Raw genomic sequence first — 10,490 nt, forward strand, 5'->3', positions numbered from 1 at the left:
ATAAATGTGATATAGTACAATGTTCATGGATTGGGTGACTCAACCTTATACAGATGTAAATTCTCCCCAAATTGACATAGATTCCATGAAATATCAATCAAACTTTTGAGACTTTTGGGGGGACAGAGACGGAAGTTGTTTCTGAAATGTATATGAAAATACTGAGTCAGGAATAGTAACAACTGTCTTGAAGAATAAAGTTGGAGCAAACTACTTGAACAGGTACTTCATAAGTATATAAAAGGTGCTCAATCTTACTAGTCATCAGGAAAATGGAAAATAAAATTATGAGAAGCCACAGTAGACCCATCAGAATGGCTAGTGTTAAAAACACTGACAAAAACCAAGTGTTGGTGGGAATGTGGAATGACTGAAACTCACACATTGCAGATGGGAATGTAAACTGCTGTAGCCATTTAGGGAAATGTATTTGGCGGTATCCCCTAAAAATGTTTGGCAGTATCTACTAAAATTAAACCTATGCATGGCCAGCAACTCCTAGGTACATAGCCAACAGAAATATGTACTTATGTGCACCAAAAAACATACAACAATGAGGGAACATTTTTCATCATAGCCCTAAGTGGAAATAACCCCAATGTCCATAGAAAATTAATATGTTGGTGTTGATAGGCCAATGTAGGTGAACAAATGACTGCTACATACAATATGGAGGTAACTTACAAACAATATTCAATGAAGGAAGCTGGACCTAATAGAATATACCGTATGGTGAATGATTCCATTTACATAGGTTCAAACCAGACAAAACTAAGCTTGTGATAGTAACCGTCAGGATACTATTTACTTATAGGAAGCAGGGAGTAGATAGTGATGGGGAAGGGTACAAAGCACTAAGTTTCGGTCTGGGTGTGTTCACTTTCATCAAGCTTATTATTTGTGCACTTTTCTGTATAATGCTGTTTTTAAAGACTTAATTTAACAAGTGAATAACGTCTTTCTCTTAGAATGTGAGGATTACATCAAATAATGTATCTAAAGCACCTGATTCTTAGTATATGAATAGCCAATATTAATTAGCTCCCTTCCTTTAATGTTTGATATTCCCTGTTCCTTAGGTTACATGCAATGTGATAGCAGGATGAGATCCCCTTATTCCTGGATCTGTATTTCAATAGGTCACTTGGGAGTTGGGGGGATTGGCAAGAAAGTAGTTTTCATTTGCAAATTCACCCAAGGAATGGTGGCCGCCTGGCCTCAGCGTGTTTAGGAAACTAAAGGGTTCTGGGCAGGAGAGCTGGTAGTGGTGAAATGGAGAACCATCTGGTCCCCGGAGGTTCCAAGGTCAGAGTAGCCGGAGGGCGCCCCATCAGAGCGGCAGTTGGAGTCGGATTGGATTCTACAGGATCCCCCACATGCTCCTTACTATCCACAGGTCTCAGGGGCGTCTGCGGGACAGCATAAGAGCCGGAGGTGGGAGGGCACGGGGATGGAGGAAGCCTGCAGGTCTACCTGCGATAGCCACAGCTGTCATCTTTCCAGGCATGCATCACTGCATGGAATAGGTGCTCTCGTTGCTTGGAGCCCGCACCTCGGTGGCCCCTTGGGCGGGTGGCCTCCCGCAGCTGGATACTAGGAGCGGACGCAGCGGGAGTATGCAGGAGACGCCAGATTGGTGGGCACCCAAGCCCGTTGGGTGGTTATTCCAGCTCCTTGGTGCAGGTCCTCGAAGCTTCACATCTCCCCACTCCTAGGGGTCTAGTCCGCTCCGGATACCCGCAAGAACCAGCAAGGACCAGCGCTGCTCCGTGAGCTCCTCCCACAGGGCGTGGCCTAATCCTGGTTCCAGGCTCTGCAGAGATTCCTCCCACCCCAGTAATGAGTAGGATGTCCTAAAAGGCTGAGCAACTCCCGGCGGGTAAGGGCCAGTGGGGAGGGAGCGAGGCCAGATGTCATCACTTGTGTGTACGCGGAAGCATAGAGAACGCAGAAGAGAGGAGGGGGTTGCGAGTGATTAAGGCAAAGCTGAGGCAGCCTGGTGGGACCTGCCAAGGGCCCTTTGCACGCACAGGTCCAAGGACCCAGAGTCAGGCGCAGGTCTTAAAGCTCCTGGACGTGTCTTCTCCCCAGGTTCTGAGAGCAGCAGGCTGAGGCCGGAACAGGAGCTGCAGGTGTACCTGCTGAGCTACAGGTGGATGACGAACTTAAACCGAACTCTGGGGCGGGATCTTATACCTATTATTCTTATAGTGTTCTTTCTAGTGGAGTCAAATAGTTCTTGTGGAGTTCTTCCCCTTTTTTTTACTCTCAATTTTCTCTCTTCTTCTACCTGAGTCATTTCTAAATTTCTATCACCAATATCACTCGTTTTTTTCTCCATCCGCGCTGCTCTGTTTCCTAAACTTTCTGGTTCATCCTTCATCTCTTTTATCGAGTTATTCAGCTCCAGAATTTCTATTTGGTTCTTTTTTATAGCTTCAATCTCTTTGAAAAGGTACTCATATTGTTTGATGATTCTGTTCTTGAGGTCATTGAATTGCCTGTCTGAGTATTCTTGCATCTCCTTGAGTTTTTTCAGAACAGCAATCTTGAATTCTCTGTCATTTAAATCACGGTCTTCGATGTCCTTAAGTTTACTTTCTGGAGATTTTTCATCTTCTTTCTGTACTTCCTTGTTACCTTGGTTATTCATGATATTTGATGGGTTATTTGAGGGAATGAAATTTTCTTTCTTTTTTTTGAGTGTGATTCTTTTGTTTAGCAAGTTGATACGTAGAAGTCTTTCCTTTGTTTTCCTGTAGGTGGTGCTACTGCGCAATATTTTGTGTTCTTACCTGCAAAGCGGGTACTTTCGGGATCTCTGTGGGGCGCTGTTCCCTCAGCGGTGGGAAGTGCCTGTATTCCTCGAAGAGGTGGGCGTCCTCCCCTTGGTCTTGGGGTACTGCTCCCTGGTGGGTCGAGGCAGGTGATGGGTCTCCTGGCCTCTGTGTTCCCGGGCTGCTTTCCTGTAACCAGAAGCCACGAGCCGACCGTGTTTTCTGCGCCTCTGCAGCTGCCTCGATCAGGCTCTGTCAGGATGGGTAGAGAAGGATGGGCAGGGAGGAGACCGGCTTTAGGGTCTATGGCTTAGTTCCTCTCGGTGGGTTTAACCGCAGTGAGCACAGACCACACAGGCTTGAATGTGGCTTCTGCCCCTTTGCGATCCGCAGAATGCGGCCTGCGATGCCGCGCGGAGGGGCCACCGGAGGGAGGGGGTGGGGCTGCAATTCCCGCCATTGCGGCTTTGTCTGCTCGGTGATGGCGGGTGGTCGGTTCCCGCCACACTCTGCACCGCTCCCCTGTCTCTGATCCTGGGTTCAGCCTCAGTGTGTACCGGCCACTGAGGGCGGACTCCTATCTGCACCCCATGGTCAACACAGTGGGGGATTTCACCCCGACTCTTCACCGCTGTCGGCGGGCTGGGTCCCCGGTAAGTGCCACCAGTCTCCGACTGTGTCTGTAGCTCCCGTCTCTGTCCTTCCCTCTCCCCTGTGCGCTCAGATATGCCTACCTCTGGATGTCTCGGTGCTCGGATCTCTCGGACCTGTTTGTGTGTTCAGCGGGGAGTCCTTTCTTCAGCTATAGCTGTCCAATTTGTGGCTTCAAGGAGAGAAACCCGAAGGTTTACTTACGCCGCCATGGTGCTGACGTCACTCCTGGATTTTCCTAACGTATAGGAGGTGAGATCAGGAAAACTCCCAATCCAGTAAAATATCAAATGCCATAGGGTGGAGGATACATCTGTCACCTCCCTTTTCTGTGTAGGTTCTGCCAATATGACACCCTGGCAGAATCGTTGGGATTCTGAGATCTGTGGGCTGTTTCTCTCTTACTATTGAAGTCCAAAACCTAATCCATCGAAATACCAAGGTAATAGATTTCCTCCTGGTTCACAAAATCTTTCATAAAACATGAAACATTTCAGAGGAAATGGTCACACTACGAGCCAAGGTTCTGGAATCCAAGCGAGGTAGAAGAGTTTGGGTCTCTGGTATGCACAGGTTCCTGAGATTATTTTAAAAAGGCTTGTGTTATTGATGAGGTCTGTGAGCCACTGTCTTGGAAGTCTTCATAGAGTTAACAGCCTTTGGATGGGGTGGGCAGGTCTGGGTCTAGCCCACAGCGCCCAGTGTATCCCATCACAAATATTAAGCCGACTCCTGTGGGGTATCAGTCCCAACGGCTGAGGCCTGTGTGAAAAGAGATTTCCTCTTGGTGATGGGTGTGTGAGCTAGAAAGGAATCCTCTAGGGCAGGGTGTGCTGAAAGGTGTACTGAGAATGTCCCTGGGGTCTGAGAAGGGAGAGCCCTAGGCTTGTTCAGGACGGATTGAACTGCTCTTATGGAGTTGGTAGCTGTTAAAAAAAAAAAAAGTAGGTGCCGGGGCTGTGATACAGACCACAGGACACCCACTCATCACCCAAAGGGCATAGTTCCTGTGACATTCTGCCTTCCACCGAGTTTGGGGACTTCACCCCACCAAATTTTGCTGTCAGGTTTTCATGTAAGCTTCTTGCTGTAGTGTGGATACCTGTGATTGGTGAGTGAGCCATAATTATCCATGGCTACCAGTTACACTGAGGTTGTAACACCATTTTTGCTTTCTGTACAACAAAGCAACTTTGTAAATAATGTTTTAACATTTAAAAAATAGGGGGATAACAGAGGTCATAGGAAAGAATGGAGGAGCAGCTGCCACTGGCAGAGCTGGTGCCACCTGCAGGTGGCAGTGGAGAGCGTGTGCCTGCTGGCAAAAGGGAACTGATACTGGAAGATTTCTCCGGAATGGAGTAATAATAATCCCGGGTGCCACGCCAGTAGGGAAGGTCAGCCCCCAAGAGTGGCGGCAGTTCCTCAGTAAGAGATGTTCATCGAAATGAAACACAAACTCCCAAACTCTGAAGAAATTGAGCAGGAGCATAGGTTTTATTATCTCCATGCATGCGGGAGAATAGGGAAGAGCTTTTTCCTTCTGGTTTGAAAAAACAAATTTCCTTCTAGGAAAAAGTTGTCAATTTAAATGTTATCAGAGAAGCACATCATTTAGTTAAACAACCCATCAGGATAACAGATTCTGAAGTCCAGGTGTTTATACAATTCTCCTTCGCCAGAAATAGGCTTTGGAAAGGTACAGAGGGACATTATCTGCTTATCTTACTGAGGTTTTTTTTCTTTCTTTCCTTCTTCCTTCCTCCTTGTTTCTTTCTTTCTTCTTTTTTTTTTTTGCCACACAGTTCTGTAACTTTCAGAGCCAAGTACTGCAGTTTCACTAATTGCTTTGGAGAAAAATGCCAGACCCAAAAAACTTAGAAGATGCAAGGAGAAGGTCAAGGTGGGATTATTATTATGTGGACTGCAGAGTGTGCGGTGTTTTATTTGTACAGGAGTGCCAAGAATATGGGACTATGAAACACAGATTGTATCAGACACCCAGTTATATGGGGGGAAACATGGTAATAGGAGACACACATTGCCGACTACTTTCCAGATAATTATAATAAGAATTCTTACAGATTTTGAAAATCAGAGTTGTATATGCACACAGTATTGGAAGTAAAATAGTTTTACAAGGCACAGTATAAAATCAGCAGTCTCCTGGCCCCCTCCTCTTCCTGCGCCCCAGAAGCAATGACTTGTATCTCTTTTGGTATATACCTCTCTGTTTCCTAATCGTGCAGTTTTGGTTTTAAATAGGTATTATCTACTTACTCCTAGGAGATTTAGTTCAAGTACACTCCCTTGCTATCTTCCCCTCCCCACCTCCTGCTAATGTGGTCATATCGGTTAGAAGAATATTCAGTGTTTGTCTTGGCATGACTAGTCACAGCTCTGCTAAGGGATGTACTCTGAGTGCATTTCATTTCCTGTATAATTGTCTGCTTTTCTCAGGATTTATACTAATCTGACTTTTTGTTTGTTTTGTTTCTTATGTATCAAATACTAATTCATCTCCAAATCCTCTGCCTCCTACAAGGACACTCATTGTTAATCAAACACGTTAAGTATACCATCAATTAACTATTTTGTGTCCTCGGGATGTATTCTCCTGAGCTCTCTGCCCTTAGATCCAGACTTGGCGGTCTCTAGGCCCACTCCACAGCTGTCATCCTGGGCTTTCCCTGCCCTTGCATCCAGCATTTTTTTCTTCTTTTCCTCAGGGTTAGATCCTTGTATCCTGGATCCAGCTGTTTGCAGGAGTATTGTGTGGGAATAGGGCCAGGGCAATGCTTGGGGCATGAAAGTTTCCCTGATTTACGGTAAATATGACACGGATTTTAGAATATAACTGTTACGAGAATTGATGTAGCTTCCCTCTTTTCAGAGGCTAGATATTGGCAGCAGTAGAGCTGTTTGTTATTCACAGATGTTTTTCAGCCCTGAGGAGTGATTGCTAAAATGGCGTCTCCTTTGCCAATTCTTGCTGTCAATCCCAGGATAAGGAAACTCCTAAAGTCCACCTCTGCCCTTCAGTCTGGTTTTTCCAAACAAGTACGGTAGGCATTGATTTTCCTCCTTTAGCCCTTAGAGTTGCTTTCCTTCGGGGGATGACTTTCCAGCCTTTAGCCCTTAGCTCTTTTTTCACAAATACTGAGGTCTGCATTATTGATAATTTTATTTCTCATTCTCACTTTAGGACAATGTGCGGTAAAGAAGCAGAGATATCTTTGCTGTGATATCTTAGAGTCTTCTCTTCTATAAGTAGTAAAAAGAAATATTTTTGAAATCTACTACTATTTAATTGTCGATCTGCAGAACAAATTTTTGTAGAAAACAAGACCAGATGGATTACATCACAATGCTAACAGTCTTTGGGTAATAAGTCTATGTTCCCCCGCCCCCTTTTTTCCTATTTTTCCAGTATTTTAAAAAACTGGAACATTGACAGTGTAAGTTTACCATGAGAAAAAACTTAAAAAACTAGAAAATGTCTGTAACTGAATTTTTTAAACCTTTTTTACTTTAAACAGAGAAGAGTTTAGACAAAAAGTTGTCAAAATAGTACAAAGCTCTTTGTATCCCTCCCTCTGCTTCCCTCCCTCACATGAGCATCTTGTAAAGCCATAGTACAATGATTAAGAACAGGACATTAATATTGGACACTATTATTAATTAAATGACATACATTATTGGAATTTTCCACTAATATTCTTTTTTTTTTTTTTCTTTAGAAAAGGAAAAGTAGGACTATGTGGGAGTGGCTTGCTTTTTCTTTAAAAATTTTTTTTTTTCCCATCTGGAACTCATTATTTGAATGATTCTTCTATATCTGTTCTCTATGTATATCTCTTAACTTTCCTTTATATTTTCAATTTTTATCCTTTCCTACTTGTTTCTGTGAGGTCCTCAATCTCATAATCTAACCCAGGAATCAATATATTACCTTTATTTATTCTATGCTTTATTTCATCTCCTGGGTTCTTTATTTCATCTGTTATATTTTTTATATTTTTCATACTTAATGGATCTATTTGGTTCTTATTATTTTTATTCCCATTTCATATTTCTAATATCTCATCTTTTTCAGCATATTTATTACATTTATTTTAAATGCCTGGTCCAACTATTCTAAGTCTGCTTCCAATGACATCTAACCCATTTTGTTGATTTTGGTACAAGGATGTGCTGTTATTTTGGTGTGTGAGCTCAGATTCCCTGCAGGGACCAGATACTCTGTGGTGGGGCAGTGCCAAAAGCCAGACCCTAGGTGATGTCAGCCAGATGGGACTCAAAGGGAGTGGAGGAAATGAGTGCTAGTGTGGAAAATCATGTTTAGACACTTCAGTTTAATCTCTCTCTCCTAAAGAAAGCAACTCTTCAGGTCAGGGCTTTGCCTTCAACACCCCATAAGTAATCAGTTTAGGGAGGCACTTTCTATAAGGTAAATCGTTGGCTGTGAGTGTTTGGAGGAAGGAAGGTACGGTAATAAATGACTGAAGCTAGACAATCCCTAACTCATCCTAGCTGCCCTGATTTTATGTCTGGGGACTTCTGCACTATAGCCATCAGCAATTGTGTGTCTGAGGTAGGCTAGAAGAGGCAGAGTATAACTATCATTATCTATCTTACCTATCTATGTATCTATCTAGCATCTATCTTTTTGCCTCCTTAATTATCTTCCACAATTATTTTAGGCTCCTCTGCCTCAGGCTGTAGCTACTTCTATTTTCATATTCTCTCTCCCTCTTCCTTTCCCCCTCCCCCTCTTAGGTTCAAAATAGCCTTCTCCCCAGGTTGCTTGCAGACTTCCTGTTCTAATCTAGTATCCATGTTTCTCTCTATACTTCCTCCAGGGTAGTTCTTGGTGGGAGGAGCCAGGAGTTAGTGCCAAATCACCATCTTGGAACTTTAGGAATTGTATATTTTGAAGAGTTAAAAAACTTCTGGGGCCGGCCCAGTGGCTCAGGTGGTTGGAGCTCTGTGCTTCTAACTCCAAAGGCTGCCGGTTCGATTCCCACATGGGCCAGTGGGCTCTCAACCACAAGGTTGCCGGTTTGATTTCCCGCAAGAGATGGTGGGCAGCGCCTCCTGCAACTACAATTGAACACGGCACCTTGAGCTGAGCTGCCACTGAGCTCCTGGAAGGCTCAGTTGGTTGGAGCGCATCCTCTCAACCACAAGGTTGCCGGTTTGACTCCTGCAAGGGATGGTGGGCAGCGCCCCCTACAACTAGCAATGGCAACTGGACCTGGAGCTGAGCTGCACCCTCCACAACTAAGACTGAAAGGACAACAACTTGAAGCTGGACAGCACCCCCACAACTAAGATTGGAAGGACAACAACTTGGAAAAAATCCTGAAAAAATACACACTGTTCCCCAATAAAGTCCTGTTCCCAAAAACAAACAAACAAACAAACGAACAAACAAAAAACTTCTAACACCAATGCTCCTAAAAATACTTTGGTAAATTTTCTGATTTTTTTTCCCTTCTATGTTGGTTCATCTGAGTTCTCAATTTTTTATTAAATGATTTTTGGTTTTGTTCATACTTTGAAAGTCTCACTCCATTTGTTTCCCCAAACTTCTTGGTTTATACTTTGATGGACAAAATCTCTCACTCTATTTTTAGGGAAATAGATTTCACCTATTACCAAATTATTATTTTTCCTTTAAGCCTAAAAGGATAAGAGATGGTGATAGAGCCCACCGAGGTTCTTCTGACAAAAATTCAAGACCTTTTTATGCATGGAAGAGCATTTCCAATTTGAATATAGCTACTTTGGCCATAAACTAACACGGAATGTGTTTAAAGGTTCCGATACACAGGGGAAAACTTTCAAGCTTTGAAGACTTGATGTCTCAAATGGGACTTTTTCTAAATAATCTTGAAGCCTCTTCTGGTACACAAGATGGTCACAAATACAACTTTCCAGGAAGGGGGTCTGTATTAGACAAGTGTATGATTGTAAATGTGCTGATCTTCATTTACATATAGACTCTGAATTCACCCACCATGATATCCTGACACGGAACTTAGCACATTCATCGTTATAGTGTCTGTCAAGGCTAATAGACACTTCCCAGGCCCGAGCAACACTCTGAAGACCAGGGGTCTTGAGTCCTTTGCTAGAAAAAAAAATCTACAAGGGCAACTGTATGAAATGGAATTCTTTCTGTTTTTATGCACCTGTAAGAAAGAGCATTTTGTCTTATTTTACTGATGGCATTTCACTGGCAGTTAGGAGCGCCTGTTTTTTTCCACACCAAGCACTAATTTCCACTGAGAGGGGACTTGGCAGGCCTGAGAAGTGTAAATTTCCACTATGCAAGGGAAAGGGGGGGGTTATTATCAAATGAATGTGGGGGCACACCAAGGTCTCCATCTGGAGTATGCAGAACTTGGGTCTCTGTAACACTAATTCCATCATAGGTTTAGTTTCTATGGAAAAACTCAATAATAACAGGCACATAAATTTACACTCCTAGCAGGTTATTGAGCTCATTATATTATAATAAAAGATTTTTTACTTATTTTTTCACAATCATTCATCTGTGTAGTTTTTAATAGCTTTACGGAGTGTTTTTGACAGACAATAAACTGCATATACTTAAAGTATACAAAAAGTATATGAAACCATCACTGCAATCAAGATAGTGAACATATACTTGTATATACCACCTCCCAAAGCCCTCTTGTAATCCTTCCCTCTCACACCTCCATCCTTTGCTCCCATCCCCAAAGAATGAATGATTGGGTTTTGGTCACAATACAATAGTTTGCATTTTCCAGAATTTTATACTAATGGAATCATATAGTATGTACTCTTTTTTTTTTTTGTCTAGTTTCATTCACTCAGAATAATTATTTTGAGATTCATTCATGTTGTGGGTACAATTTTCTTTTGTTTTTTAAGTTTATTGGGGTGACAAGTGTTAGCAAAGTTACATTTCAGGTGTACAGTTGGTAGTTACATTTCAGGTGTACAGTTAGTAAAGTTACATTTCAGGTGTACAGTTCTGTAATACATCATCTATATATAATATTGTGTGTT

General features: G+C 42.9%; 1 long non-coding RNA gene across 2 annotated transcripts; it reads left to right on the forward strand.

Moving 5' to 3' along the window:
• Nucleotides 1-1,751: 1,751 nt before the first annotated feature.
• On the forward strand, nucleotides 1,752-8,505 carry LOC117013588 (uncharacterized). 2 transcript variants are annotated; one of them, XR_004421353.1, is made up of 4 exons: nucleotides 1,752-3,680; nucleotides 3,766-3,870; nucleotides 5,234-5,331; nucleotides 8,291-8,505. It is a non-coding gene; the product is annotated as an uncharacterized LOC117013588 (long non-coding RNA). The 2 variants fall into 2 exon arrangements; XR_004421354.1 differs by lacking the exon at nucleotides 5,234-5,331.
• Nucleotides 8,506-10,490: the final 1,985 nt, after the last annotated feature.

Source organism: Rhinolophus ferrumequinum, chromosome 21 (assembly GCF_004115265.2).
Source record: "Rhinolophus ferrumequinum isolate MPI-CBG mRhiFer1 chromosome 21, mRhiFer1_v1.p, whole genome shotgun sequence".
Taxonomy (NCBI): Eukaryota; Metazoa; Chordata; class Mammalia; order Chiroptera; family Rhinolophidae; genus Rhinolophus; species Rhinolophus ferrumequinum.